This window comes from Hippocampus zosterae, chromosome 19, assembly GCF_025434085.1.
Source record: "Hippocampus zosterae strain Florida chromosome 19, ASM2543408v3, whole genome shotgun sequence".
NCBI lineage: Eukaryota > Metazoa > Chordata > Actinopteri > Syngnathiformes > Syngnathidae > Hippocampus > Hippocampus zosterae.
Genome location: NC_067469.1, coordinates 4,646,474 through 4,662,212, shown reverse-complemented (window position 1 = coordinate 4,662,212; position 15,739 = coordinate 4,646,474). Strand labels below are relative to the sequence as shown.

The following is a 15,739-nucleotide window of genomic DNA, read 5'->3' as shown; positions in this document are numbered from 1 at the left end:
GGTGATTGTTCCCTTTTTGAATCTACAGCGAGCGCGAGCATGAAAGACCACCGGCGCCTTCCTGAAGGGCTGCGACTTGTGATAATGTTGCTAGCGATGCGGCTCTCCAGCACTTGCTGGCTATTACACCCTTCTCCAGGTTCCTATTATACATTTCAAAATACATCCAAAAGTCTCAGCTGCACGCTGACATTAGTATGCAGGGGAGGAATAATCTTGTGCTTGGCATGTGGCCTAGCAACAGATTACGTTGCAAGCTGTAGGACTCGGATGCCATTCTAAAGGCGCAAACAAACAGAATCGGAAGCATGCCATTTGCTGTGCACCTGTAAAACTGCTCGGATGCTAATGATAATGATGATCATTATCAACATTGTTACGATGGCAGTTCATTTTTTTAGGGGCGGTGGTGGTGTAGTGATTCTCATAAGTACTGCATGTAAAGTGAGGCTTCCATAAAAGTGATCAATTAAGACATTCTCTCACTCTTCAATGGGGGCATATCTGCTGAGCTCGCTAGAACCATATACCCCATTCAACTGTCACCTGTCAATCAAAAATAACTGTGACGAGCTCGGAAAACGGTTGCCACTTCATATCGGAGCGACAGCGACGCAAAAAAAAAAAAAGCTCTCACTTCTACCTTCTCCCTGTGATGTACACATATTCATAGGGCACAACGAGGCACTCTAAATTGGGGCAAACCAGCGTGAAAGTTGTGTCCACATGCTGGCTGTCAGGGTTTTTTTTTTTTAATTTTTCTTGATGTTACTTGAATCATGTTTCTTTGAAACTTTCTTCAAGTTTCTGTTTTGTGAAAATGGGCTATGTCAAGCGTTGCCACACATATCACCATAACCAGTCCCGTGCAACACAAAGAAACATTTTAGAGTTTTTTTTGTGTGTGTTTTCTCATCCACAAACCTCCATTTCCTCCACTCACGTACCTTCCGTGTCAAGAATAATGGAATTGAATAATGGAATAGTGCATGACGGAAAAACACAATGGAGCAGGTGATAATGCTAATTTGAATGTCTTTTTTTTTTTTGTTTGAATGCGGTAAAAAGATTGACATTTGTCCATCGCTTTGTTTGCCTCGTCGAGCATTTCTCCGGACATTATTTGCATTATTCAAAAGTCAATCTATTTTCAGGCAGCATCGGCGCAGAGCTAGTCCACTGAAAGACAAACAGCAGCTCTTATTTTGATGACTGTACTTTTAATGCTCCTGCTATGTTTGACAGAAACAAACAGCAATAATGTCCCAGGGTCACATTGACCTGGCGGGGGTGGAGATCAACAATCACGCCCAAACGTCATAAAATGAACATACATACAGCCATTGCTTTGTGTAGGCGTAAAAAGCAGGATCGGAAGGATTGCCGCATTCAATATTCTGACAATTCTTTTGTAAAAACGAAGCTGAAATACTTTGTTTTCATTTTTCTTTATTAGTCACATTTACACAGTGTCAAACTAGAGTGTTCTGTCATCTAGTGGTCATGAGTGGTATCACACCTTATAATCATTTGTCACCAAACGACGTTCTATAAAACGGGAGTGGTTACTCATAGAAGGACCATTTCTGCTTCCATGAATGACGTTGCAGAGGTTTTGACTGTAACTTGTTTGATGGGCTCATGTCCGCTTGCAGCCTTGTGCCGGAGCTCCTATTTCAATTTGAAATAGCTTCTGCCCCTCCGCTCCTATTTGCCAGCGTTCTATTAGTCTTTTATGAAGTTCTAACTGTCTGCTCTTTTAGCGATAAGCCGCCAATGCAGAGAAAGTCCGCTCTTCTTGTTTTTTTTTTGACACGGGAGCCTTTCAAATTGACAGCTTCTGTGGAGAAAGTATTGCGGCGCCTTCAAAGACCGACTCTGAACACCGTGCCCCCCATCACTTTGTTCACCCCCCCCAAAAAAATGACGTTTCACAATGGAACTTAGGCAAATGGAAGGCTTCCGGGCGGAAAGACATTGTGCAGCAGATCCATTTTTGGGGCACATTCAGAGGAAATGAAATGCTCAAAGGAAGAAAAAAGGGGGGGGGGGGGTGAAAAAAGAACTATTCTGTCAGCTTTGACTTAACAATCATAAAGGTTTTTCTCTTTTGAAGCGGGGTGACATGTTTTTCTTCTTTCTCGCTTTGTACTCACCTCGCTTGTTGTCAGCTTTTTCCCACGCCGGCACAAAATTCATTTAAGAAAAGCCCCGCCAATGTTGTGGTTCTTAAAACATCAATTCTTTGACATGCTCACCGGATTCCATGAAAGTTTTGGGGGTTTTTGGGGGGTTTTTTTGCTGTAAAGCGGAAGCAAACGTATCTCACCGATGACCACTTGTTGAATTTAATTCAATTGCGTCAATAGCAATTCTGCTAGCACACTAATCCACATATGTTTTGTTTTGGGGGTTTTTTTGTGGGGTGGGATGCCACAAAAACACATCACCCTTTCTTTCTCCACCCTCCAAATTAATTATTCCACACTCAAGTTTTGCATTTGGTATGCAAACGGCATCCAAAATGTCATATCCCTAATATTAATTTTCCACTACAGTAAGCGGCCGGAAGGCTGCGTGAAGCCGCTAATGATGAATTGTTTGGGGGTCGGGTGGGGGCCGGGGGGGTGAGCCGAAGCGTGTTTGTGTTCATTAAATGCAGAGGAAATAAGCGGGAGGAGGTAACCGTTTGTGTATCTGCTCGTGTTCTTTGTCAAAGCAAATCCGCCCGGCATGAAAAGTAAGCGTCGTGACTCTTTTGTTCGCCCGTCAGATACTCGCTTTAACCCCCAGTCGACGCTGACGCAACTCCCATTCATCAGGCCAGTGAAAGGCATGATTTACATTTTTTTTTAATTAATATTTATTGCAGACCTGTCCTTGAGTCCATCCATCCATTTTCAAATCCGCTCATCCTCACGAGGGTCGCTGCTTTGGTTCACTGCCACGTCTAAATGGTGGAAGCCATCAGCTGGCAGCTACGAAGAGCCTCCCTATCACCACTCAAAGTGGATTGGCTTTATTTTATAAACGTATTGGATGAAATATGTAACGATCACTTTGCACATTTTGCCCCAATGAGCTTCTCAGACAAAGAAAACTACTCAGTGTGCGTGTGTGTGTGTGCGCATGTGTGTGTGTGTGTGTGTCTCTCTCTGTGCACTACTCCTTCGCTCTGGTGTGTTTGCAGCTTTCACGGTTGGTTGGCGCTTACGGGTTGAGCTTGCCGTCCATTTTCGCTCGTTCCAGCTGGTGCCCGCCGGTGCGTGAGCAGGCGACGACGGCCAGGGACGGGCCAGCGGACGCCAGCTTGGACAAATCGCGGCAGGTAGGCATTAGCTTGCACGGCGGCACGCACATGAGTGCACAGATGCCAAATGTTGGACAGTCCACAGTTGGACAGGATGAAGAGCGGCAAGAAATAGCTCACAGAATTAAGTTTATCGGGGGAAAAAAAAAGTTGGAAAGTGACTCGGTATCACAAGTTTTGGAGGAAAAACATGTCTGAGCAAATGGGAAAATCTCCCTTGCATCTGTGCCGCCATCTTGCACCCTTTGGCTGTCCTCGTTCGGAGTGAGACAGCATCTGCGACACAACTCTCATTTGGAATCTTATCATACTGTGCAGCTCTCGCGGTCTCTAATTAGCCGATTACCACTTTTGTGCTCTTGCACCATTGGGTTTAAAAAAAAAAAAAAGTAGTACAATCATCATGCCTCGTAGCGTTGAATAAGATGAAAAGTGCACATGAGTGGAGACTAATGACACGGTCAAAAAAGGGGGGGAATGAAACGCGGGCTGGATTGGCGTGTGACGCAGACTCACAGGCCACAACGCAATCGAGTGACATCCCGACTATCGCACGGTCACAAACTGCGTCATCGCTAAATAAACATCATCACGCGTCCATCATGTCAGCCTCCATAAATAACCGAGTCATCCCGCCAGGAAAGATAACATGATGATGTTGTTTTTTTGGGGGGGTTCCCCGGGCAACGCAAGATGCGTTTGATTCGTTCCTAATTGGAGCCGGTTGGCGCGCGTGGGTAGCGGCAAGACAAGCGAGCCTCTCAGTGCTTGATGTGTCTTGACCCTCAAACGCTCCTGAAAGCGCCGGCACGCCTCGTAGTGCCTCCTTAAGAGCTTTTATTTTCCCATCAACTCGCCCTCCATTTAAGAAGAAGCTAGCACCCGTATTTACAATGTTTTAAAAAAAATTGCTTCCCCTCATCAGCCTCATACATGAGCCGTTGCCCGTCCCTGTGGTGTGTATGTGTGTGTGTGTGTGTGTGTGTGTGTGTGTGTGATGTGTTCAGTTGGGGTTTTGCTCAGGCCAACCAATCAGAGGACTGAAATTTGCTGGGTGTCAGGACTTGACATGTGAAAGGTGAAAGAAACAAACCCGTCGCTAATTTAGTTCAACTACACCAACTAGCATGACCGACAATGAGATTTGATTGACATGGCAACTCAAAAGTGGCTGAAATCTGATTGGAGCAAAAAAAAAAAAAAATGCAACGTTCTCTTGGAAGCGACGCAGCCAAAAGAAATGTGACGGAATGAAGACAATCAACTCTTCAAAAATAAAATTTCGTTTCAGATCACTTGACCGACATCCGATGTATTTTCTGCAAGTTTTCCGACCACGAGCCGATTGCTTCCTGCGGGACTAATTTAGCGTCTCGTTCTTCCGTCTCGCTGAGGTTATCTCTATTATTGATCTTTTCGCCGGGACGAGATTATCGTCTTAGTACTGAGACACCGCGACGCTTTTTCTCGCTGACCCCCCCATCTTCTCGCGGGACGATTTGAGCGAACGGCTCCTCGTTTCTATGGTAACGTGTGGGGTTAGTTGATTGATTGATTGATTGATGTTCTTGACTCAGCCTGTCTACCATCGGCTTTCTTTATTTATCTTTGGGCTTTTAGGTCTTGATTGGCATCGCACCAAAACGGCTTTCCTTTCCACTTGTGACGTGAATTATTCATACGCCCCCCCCCCCGCCCCACCACCACCACCACCTCATGTTGTCATTGTTAATGCTTGTAAGCAGGTAGTCGTTTGGCCCAATCTCGGTCTCGCAAGCCTTTTTTCTGGGCAGCGAGCCTGATGAATGGATGGAGCTGTAATTTTTTTTTCTTTTTTTGGGGTAATACATGCACACAAAATGTGCTTCTGGGTGAGCGATCTGGACTCTTGTCACATATGAGCCTCGGAGCGAGGGGCTTAGACCGCCTCGTGAATTTGTGGGAGAAGAAAAAAAAGAGAGAGAGAGAGAGAATCCGGCAGTACATGAGCAGAGCATACTGGGACTGCGTCTTACTGTAAAGGCAAAAGTGCTGGCGGCTGTGCAAAGGCAAAGCTGCAGAGGATGCGGCTTAAGACTCAAATGAAACAGACTGGCAAATGAACCGGGAAGACGGTTGTCGAATATTATACCCGATGTTGCACACGATCTCACGAATGATGAGGAGGAGTTTCTTTAGCGTCTTCGATGGCACCGTATTTTACAAAGAGCTATTCGGCGATCAGCAAATTACCCCGAATTTTAGCTTTGGGGTAACACGCCAATTTTGGAGTTGGCTTCCGATCCACCGCCGCTCAAGCGAATTGAAAATAATTGGAGCAATTAAGGAACCGGCCAAAGAGAGCCACAATCACTAATGCACTTCCAGTTCTTTATTGAACGGGACAAACGGCCAAACGCACAATTAGAAAGTCAGCCGGGAGCTGCTGTAGGCCACAACTCGCGCTCACGAGCAGATTGAACAAGCCGACTGCAGCTCTTGATGTTTCTCACAACTTGAGAATGGACTTGCCAGGGCTCAGCTAAGTTTCTGTGTCCAGTAGTTTACCCGCTGCCACGCTTCTGTATTTCCATAAAAGCCACTTCTATCTCGCACACGCGCTAATGCTAATAAACAAATGAATCTTGCTGAGGAAAGTAAATAAGCGAGTTGTCATCTTTATTTATTCGTGGGTCACATGATGCGTCATGGCGACGTGTTTTATCGCGTCTCCCAGCGGAACTGTGCAAAGGCTGAAAACCGGAGAGAAAGAGACTTTGGTTCGCTTAAAGGCTTTGATTTTGTCGACTATCATTGCTTCTTTTTTTTTTTTTTTTTTTATTTAGTTACACTTCATTGGTGTTCTGCCTCTTTTTTTCCACCCTTGAACAAATAAATGTAGTCAGCCAGACTGCACAAACTAGTGAAATTGAATTTGCTCACTTTCAGATAAATGTCCCCCGTCTCCCCAAATTTAACAGGCAGTCTTTTATCCCGGCTGCTTTTATGTTCTCCTCATTTAATGGTTGCGTTTATGCTGATTTCGGTTCAAGTCGGAGGGGGAGCGTTTGTGTAACAGAAGCGCCTAGCTTGCCGGTATGACTTATCACTTGTGTTCTTGCAAGATGAAAAAAAAAGAAATGCCATAGACGGGCTACTGAATAGCATTGGCGTCACGGTGCTGTCACTGTTGAATGTGAACACAATCGGTGGAGCAACACGTGTAGACAGTCGTTATCACAGTACTCCCGAGCAAATTTAGAGACTGTTGTTTTCATGAAAAAATGGAAAGTGCAAATTTTACTTATGAAACAACCCCGTCGATACATCAGCACATGACCATTATTTCAATCCACTTGGCCGCTCTTGACTTGTTCCGAGCCCGCCATATCGGACAAAGTTTTCTCTTACTACCTCTCAGCATCTTCAGCTGTTTCTGCTTCCCAGCATCCAAACAAGACAGATAGAAATGGACATGGCAGCCGAGAAGGAAAAACAAAACAAAACAAAACAAAACCCAGGGAAGTGTCAAAAAAATAAAAAATCTCATTCTGCAGAAGGTACTCAACAAAGAAGTCAGTAATTAGATATTGCAAAACAATCACAAGGCGGCCCGGTAGCCCAGTGGTTAGCACGTCGGCTTCACAGTGCAGAGGTGCCGGGTTCGATTCCAGCTCCGGCCTCCCTGTGTGGAGTTTGCATGTTCTCCCCGGGCCTGCGTGGGTTTTCTCCGGGTGCTCCGGTTTCCTCCCACATTCCAAAAACATGCGTGGCAGGCTGATTGAACACTCTAAATTGTCCCTAGGTGTGAGTGTGAGTGCGAATGGTTGTTTGTTTCTGTGTGCCCTGCGATTGGCTGGCAACCGATTCAGGGTGTCCCCCGCCTACTGCCCGGAGATAGCTGGGATAGGCTCCAGCACCCCCCGCGACCCTAGTGAGGATCAAGCGGCTCGGAAGATGAATGAAAACAATCACTGTTTGGTTTGCCTTTTTTTTTTTTTTTTTTTTTAAAGCGTCAACTTGGCCAATGTCTACACTGCTCTTGACTGCTAAGAAGGGGGCCGGCGGGGGTCATGTGACGGTCTCCTCGCATCACAAGTCCCAGAAGAGGGAGTATAGGGCCCAGATGCCAAAATGTCAGAATTCAATAGCAGAAATTGCTCTTGTGCCTCTTTCACTTCCCCTTCTGTGGGATTTTTTAAAATTTATTTATTGTTTGTCTACTGGAGCTCCATCACAATGTTCACTTTCACGTCTTGCTCAAGCAAAAAAAGCCCAACGTGTTTCACGTCTATCAGCGGGGGCTCTACTTGGACATGATATCCTGGCTTCTTTTTCCCCCCCACTCTCCATTTCTCTTTCATTTCACAACCGCAGCCTGCTTTGAGAAGGCCGTTTATCTCTGGGAGGGCAGCTTCACTCATCAATTGTTCATAAAAGCAAGAGAGCGTTGCCGCTGTGGACAACGCGGGCCTTTTAAGGCAAGCGTTTAAGCCAATTTGCCTCATCGAGTAACTGCCACCCGGCATCTGTTCTCGCGATGAAAATCCTTGTCTCACCACCCCCACTTCCCCACCCCCCTCCAACCCGGAATCTCTCGCTTGGCGTTAAATGAAGAGGGAAGTTCAAGCAGAGCCTTGCTGTTTAGTCTCCACGCCATATCGCTTTAATGAAGAGAAATTGCTGCTGTCGTCCAGCGTTAGGGGCGCCCCGTTGTGAAATCCATCATATTGCGTCGGAGGTAATTACGCAGAGATAATTGCATTGTGGACAAAGCGTTCAGACAAAAGCTTCATATGTGTTTGTGTTTCTTATACTGGCAGAAATAACCTTGTGGCTCGACGCGTGTCTTCATCAAGCATCGGTGTGCACGCCCGACGGAACTTGGAAGTTTGACGGTGAACTGAAGCGGAAGCATTTGATCAAAAGGAACTTGTGGTTTAAAAAGGTTGCAGGTTCGGTCTGCGCGGGTTTGGTCGCGACTGTGCCGGAAATCGATTTTTGCATGGCGCGTGCGTCATCAGGATAATTGTAAAGTTCATTTCAATGTCATCTGACCTTAAGGTACTTTGTATTTTCCCCGTTGGCTTCTGCGTCTCCTCCCTCCTCCCGTCGTCTGGAGATGATATGTCCCATTTCGGTGGAGGAAATTGAAGTCTGGCAATATCGGTCCCCTCCCCACAACTTGCATTCATGAGCCGGCATCATATCCAGAATGGAATTCTGTCGCCTGGCAATCCTACTTTTGTGTGAAAGTGCATCGGCGAGAAGCTATGGTGTAGCTCTCCTTAACTATTTGCTAAACTTCAAGGTCATTATGTCAGAAAGAGTTAGCAATGGCATTTGAAACAACGCTTTTGGGATTGTAGCTCGTTGTCTATTTTTTTTTTTTTTTTAGCAGGATGTCTTATGGTATCGCGGTCCAGATTGCTTGAATGCTCTCGAACCACCACGGCGATTAAACCTGCCGTGCCGGTCCCTCTTATTATGCGGGAATGTTTTGGGCCCAGTGAGCTACAGATGAGCGGTGACGTGCAACAAATGTTGCAGCGCTCGAGTCCGACCGCAACGTTTAGGTCATCGCTAGGCATCAGGCTCAGTTGATGAACGCAATCACATTTAAATGAGTGGGGGTGGGGTGTGGGGGGCATCAGAAATGTGCTGAACCGCCAAACCTCCTTGCACCTGCGCTCAACCTCCTGCCGCTCATTAAGTTCACCCCAGGGGGTCATCGTGCGGCTCTCCGAAGTGAAATCTTGATGATTTTGCATTTATTTATTTTTTTTCACGTATTTCCATGATGCTCTTTCAGACAGACAGCTTCGGAAGCTCTATTAAAACTCATTCAGTGGCAGCCAATTCTGGACCGAGTCTGAAAAGACGTTTAAAACCGTCTTTGGGAGTGAATGAGTTAAAACCAAGAAATTGTTATTTTCTGACTTTGAAACGTTTTTTTTTGCCTTTTCAGTAGTTTTCATGTCCACGAAAACGGCCGCAATGTCACCTTTTCCCTCATTTTCATGAAAGACGCACCTTGTGTAACCTGCCTGTCTCGACTGTCTTTAACCTACTCGGAATTCAACAAAAACCCTCAGATTTTGTTTCTCGATGTACAAGGTCAAATCTGTCCACATTTTCACGACACAAAACATGACGGCTCACTAAACCACGCCGGAAGGGTGAAAAAGAAAAAAAAAACAACATCAACACAGATATTATGATACAACAAAACTTTAATGCCGGCTTGTCCTTTTAATCTCTTTTAAAACCGCTCCAACTCGGATTGATTTCCGCTTGTAAAGTAGAACAACATTGCGTCGCGTTAGGCCGAGATTAAAATTCAGAGTAAGCGGCGCAAAGAGCAAAGAAAAAAAGCGGCATTAACGATCGGCCCGCGCGGCGGCGGAATATTAATCAACAAGTAGGCAAGCCGTCGGGTTCCCGCTCGCAGATGTGGCCGTTGTTCGGGTATCTTCTTGACGTTGCCGTCTCAGCGCCACGTGAAAGGAAAATAGAAATGTCGGAATCGCCGATTGTTTTTCCTGCTGACTTTTTTTCCCGTTTGCCCAATTTCATTTTCATTGAAATGAGATCGGCGTGCAATGAATGCTGACTTTGACTTTATATTCCTCCTCGATGCAACTGTACCTTAAACCGAGCTTGTTGTCTTCCGCCGCCGGGAACTGACGGAAGGCGTTTCCGAGAACCCCAAAAGTTGTGCTTTGATGAGAGAGTTACATTTTTGCCATAATCCAGATGAATCGCTATTCCGATGGTGTGATTTCCATCCAAGGCCCCCCCCCACTTTTTTTTTTAAGTGCCATCTACTACTAAAAGTCTTGAAATGCCACCAAGCTGTAAAAAGCTCCGTAATTCAATTTCAGAGGTTACTGGAGTGGCGCATCTGCAAGGCCTCCATACCTGCAGCGAGACACTAAAGTGACGAAAAGGACATTTTCCACCCCTCTGCTTTATTACCCCCCTCCCCCCACCCCCTTACTTTCTCTCCGAGGGCGCTCGAGTGTGAGGGAGGACCCACCCGAAAGGTGACAAATGAAATGAATTGCCGACAAAATGCATTTGATTGTTTGAGTGGCGGTTTTGCGCTTTCGCCACCCCCCCCCCCCACCCACTTTTGTTGTGTTGGTCTCTCAGAAACTGCAGTAGTATAGACAACTTCTCATCATAGCAGGCAGCATCGTCTGCCACAAAGTTCTGAGTTGTGGTCTTCAATTCTCGCGTGTTGCGCTTGCGTTGAGTTTTCTCGTCTCGCGCCCCAAAATAACACGTGTTGAAAATTATCCGTGGGTGTGTAAGGTGAGTGTGAATGCTTGTTTATCGATACGTGCCCTGCAATTGGCTGGTGATCAATCCAGAGAAGACCTCACCCCCTTCTTGTAAAAAGTCAGCCGGGATAAATTCGATGATTGTAAAATATAATCCTGAAGAACTACAGGTGCCCTATTTTGGAGAAGAAGCTTTTTATTGTGATATAATGAGAAGGCCTTTTGATATCTTTCGCAATTCTCCAAATGGAAAAAGAGAAAATCTTTTGCTGAGTATGGACCAATCCGGTCTTTTGTCTATTTTAGCTGACGTTTCATTTCTGTCCTCCCGGCGACCATCGGAAAGAGGCCTGGATGTGACTTTGTGCTTTTGCCTCGCTGGGCTGCCTTCCGCGCTCGCGTAAAGCGGCCTCGGCGCGAAGGTTTCGCCACGTGAGAACGAGGAGGAGGAGGAGGAGGAGGACCGTTTGAATACCCCACGGAGCGTATTATGAGCAAAATGGAGGAGTCGCGGTAAATTACCAGTCATTTGTGTCACGACTTGGAGGATTTAAATCACCGGAATCAATGTCAAGGAGGGGAGAGACGCCATTGCTCGCTGTCAACATGGTCGGCCGCTAATGGATTAGCAAGGTGGTGGGGGTGGGGGGAGGCTGGGGAGGGCATGTATTGGAGGTCACTCTCCCAAATGAGAGCAGACAATTTTCCCCTTTGCTTCACCGGCGAGTGCACGCATTGTTAAAGTTGAAGAATGCAGCGGCAGAAGGTGCTCACGACGCAATAACGACCTTGACGGGAAACTTAAGCAAAAGAGGGATGTTGTCGGGGCTGCTTCGTTGGCGGCGTGTCAGCGTGACGAACTGTGAGGCGAGCGCGAGGGGATGAGCGAGCTCTGCCTTCATCCATGACCGGCTCTGCCTCCTCCTCCTCCTCCTCCTTCTCCTACTTTCTTCTTCTTCATCGTCTTCTTTCGCCCACCATCACGATAAATGAATCGTAGACAGGAGTGTCCTTCAGGTTAACTTCTGCATGGAGCGTTCCTACTCGAAACCCTCCAGCAATGCTAATGCTAAATGTCGTAGCCATAGTTTTATCTCACCTACCGTCGAGCAGAAGAGAAAGTCAACCACCGAATGAATTAGGGAGGCAAAACGGCGCCATCTATCATGACGGAATGCGACAAACTACAAACCGGAGATAAGGAAATCCCATTAGGAATAAACGTGTGGCGTCAGCGTTTTGCGGCAGAGAGCCGCGAAGGGAGCGGGTCAGCCTGTGAGGTCAGCGAGGAGATAATGCTGCTTTTGATGGTGGGGGGGGGGGGGGGGGCATGGTCCAGATGTGCGGATAGGGGGTTTTGTCGCTGTTTGAATGCTGCTATCTAAAGCGCTGGGAGGGTTTGGAGGGGGCGGGGGGGGGGCTTTGGCCTTAGGTGGACCAGCGGGTGATAGCGAGGACGCATCTGAAACATTGTTCCGGTTATGGCAGAAGAACTTAGAGATAACACGCTTCAGAGATATCTGGAGATTTTTTTTTTCTTGCTGTCGTGCAAATCGGCGGTGCTTTGGTGAAATCGGGAGCGGACAGTAAAAGTCGAGATTCTTGGAAAAAAAAAACTAAAGCGGTGAAAAGTAAGCGAGTACAGACCTTGGAATGTGCTCAATTGTAAAGTAAGGAGTGCAAATGATTTTTTTTTTTTTTTTTTTTTTACCGCCGATAGACATGTTTTGATGAACTTGGCACAATGGACAAAGGTGGACCCCAAAGATTCCGGACAAATAACTATTGTGGTTACATTCCCACGTGTGTCAGAGTGAGGAGAAAGGATTATTATTCACGGGTGGTTATGAAAAAAGAGCCTCCGCTATTCACAGCCGAAGCCAACCGCGTTCAAGATTAGGGATGACCTTCGGGACGTGCGGCATTATCTTTTAATTAGTTATCATCATATTCGGGTTGGGAAAGTGGAAGGCTTTTATTGCTTGATGGACACCAAGGATGCCACTCTAATGCAGTCCTGTTTTTTTTTTTTACTACTTTGTATACCAAGAAAGAAGAAACTCTAATTAAAAAAAATAAAATAAAAAAAATAAATCATCATTGTATTGCCTTGGTGGATGGACAAGAATTTTCCCGCATATTTTGAGGCATCCCTCTGCTGTGTTGATGAAATTCATATCCATAAAGTGTCATTTTGAGCCTTTGCTTTCTACCCCCCCACCCCTCTTTCCTCTTGTGCCTTCTACCTCCACTCCCAACCAGTTTATCTTCCCTCTGTGGGTTTCTCTTTTAATTACTGTCCGCACTTTGGTTGCCGTCAAACAGAAACAATTAAATTAAACCAGGAGCGCTTTTAAAGCCATTCCGTGCGACGAATGAGAGGACGGCGAAGGAAAGTTCAGCGGCAAGGAATTAATTGGGTTTGGGAGACGTTACGGTTGGGGTGAACGCCTGGTTGGAGGTGCCTTTCCGTGTCTTGCGTTAACGGTGTCAGCGGTTCGAAGCCATTGGCGTCCCTGTCAGGGAAATGTATGTCCATTGTTGTCATGTGATGATGAGCAGGTTATCGGTTACATTCCCCAAACACAAAAAAAGGAAAAACCCTTAAAAGCGGCTAAAAAAATAGGATTGTGATTGGAGTTCTTGATCCATGAGATACTTTAGCAAATTTATGGCATAGCTATTTTTTTCAGACAACAATTGGGGGGGGGGGGGGGGGGCAAGCTTTTTCATAATTTGCTTTCATAGACTCTGCGCATAAATCAAACAAATCCAGCAAATCAAACATCAATCTTCTTCCATTTCACTTTGAAGAAAACATCTGTCCTGGAATTTACAATTTTCCTCAGCCACAGTGAAAACATAAGCTCCTTAAGGGGAGGGAGCAAGACTGCTTCCTGTGCGGATGGCTAGTCGCCATGGTTACACGCAAAAAGCAGCGGCGTCAAAGGAAGAGCAAACAGAACGTGGCTAAAAACGGGGAGTGGAAAGGGAGCGCCGGTGAATGGGGAAAAGGTCGGGATGTCAACGGACGCCGAGTGGAGGTGATTGCGAAGGGGTGCGGGGGAGCTTGAATTTTTTTTTTTTTCATGTGCGCACCTCAAGACTGAAATGACACAAGTTGCTAGCACCTCATTTATTCATAATGCAACGTGGCGATGGCACTAATCAAGGTGGTTGTCGGTGAAGCACCGTAAAGAAGGTGGGGGGGTGTGGGGGGGGGGGGGTGATCACGTCAATATTTTCTGACAATACATCTCGGACCGGGAAAAAAAAAAGTACAATAAAAGTGAAGCCAAATGACTTTGAAGCTGTTCCTTCTCGGAAATAAATGCAGAAGATGGCACTCCCCCGAAAAAAATGCATGCTGTCCCTCAAGAAAGAAATTATTCAAGTGTTATGTCGAGGATGCTGCTCTTTCCACATTTGCTTTTGTTTGTTTTTTTGTATTTATGTTAATTTTGCTCCCGATCCCGCAGCTCGCCGACTACAGAGACAACCTCTGCAGCGACATACAATTTAGAAAAATAGCGTAAATAGCGCCGCGGCGCTAGCTACCGCTAGCATCACAAAAGCAGCTCCAAACGCATCGGCTCGGCTTTTTCTTTTCCATCAAAATGTAGATGGGGGAAATGTTGCCGCTTTCATCCTCGCGGCGGCGGCTGCGTCTGTCTGCGCGTGACGCAAAACATAAATGCGCCGTGGGTAGATCACAACAGTTTTATGAGTCATTGCGGTTTTAGCTTTGATTGTCGCACAACAGCAAGCCATGTTTGAACATACTACCGTGGTATGTTCTAGACTCAGCCGCAAAATAGGGAGACTATGGAAAAAAATACTTTCTCTAAACAGTCTCTGGTGGAAACACGCAAAAGAGGTCGATTACCGGGCGCTCGACAATTTCAATTTAGCCGAATGAACAATAGCGGCGAAGCGGAAGGATTTGCTCGTGCTGCTTTTGAGCTCAAATGGATGAAAAAAAAGCACAGTTTGAAATGGGCAAGAATTGACTCGGGCGCTCTGTCGGGAATCCATCCCGAGTTTTTTCCGCGCTTGAGAGCGGGGGAGGCCTGAAGCTGTTTTGGCTAGCGGAGAGAAACTCTTGCCCGCGGGGTCAGAGAGCGTCCGCCAAGCATGTGGCGGCGGCACGATCAATGTATTGAGCCCTTTGCAGCAGCGAATACGCAGTGCCGCTGCACAAGGCGCCACTTAACGCATACCAGAAAGACTTGGACCTCATCCGCCGGTCCGTGGGCCTTTCGTTGACAAACGTCAATCAGTTCGTCACACGTGATACTGTAAGCCCACAAGCTAGCTAAATTAACTCAATTCTAATGCTAAATTCATCGCAATTCTGGACCAAGTCTGAAAAGACGTTTAAAAACGTCTTTGGGAGTGAATGAGTTCATAAACAAAGAACGTCAGGCGGCACTCGGTTCGGCTATCGGTACCTTCATCATCATCCACGCCGACGTCTCCATTCGGGTCCGTCCAGCCGAAACACGCAATTGTAGAATCCGACGCAACCTGCACGCGCTTTGTGCTGCTGGCGAGTTTGCAGGCAAAGGCGTCAGTTAATTGGCCCGAGCGTATGTCGGTGGATTACTTTCACGGGTAACTCGGAACTAATTAATCTGGGGAGTGGTGGTGTTGGAGGGGGCAGATTTGCTTCCCTCTCATGTTCTCCTAATAGGAAGAGGTCGAAGAAACGGCAGAGAAATGATTTGACGTGTTTCTTGATTCCGACGGCCGTACCGTACGTAAATCGGTAATCGGTTTTGTTTGAGTGATTGAAGATGCTCCGCAGGATCTCATTTCAATGTAAAATAGTCCAGATTACATTGAACTCCCTCAATAACCCCCCACACCCCCCATTCCTCAAACCATTGCTTTGATACCATCTCGGCATTTCATCTAATCACGCCCGGGGACGTCTCGGTGGAGCGGTTCTCTTCTAAATCCTTAAATCCAGAGTCTGTAAATCACCTCAAAGGCCAAACATTAGGAGAATTCCGTCTGTTTTTACGAGAAAAACGTTGAATCATAATAATCTCATTTGTAGTTTGACTGAAATCAATTTGTAATGTTCTAAGAATAACGTTGAAAAATTCTGAGAGCTGTCAGAATGTTACATGGGGATAAATCACGTCATTTTAAAAGTGAA

The 15,739-nt window shown here is 46.3% G+C and overlaps 1 long non-coding RNA gene across 1 annotated transcript in view; it reads left to right on the top strand.

The window, feature by feature from the left end:
• The window catches only part of LOC127592307 (uncharacterized), a 51,426-nt gene that overhangs the window by 22,333 nt on the left and 13,354 nt on the right, over positions 1–15,739 (top strand). The gene's annotated exons all lie outside the window — the stretch shown is intronic.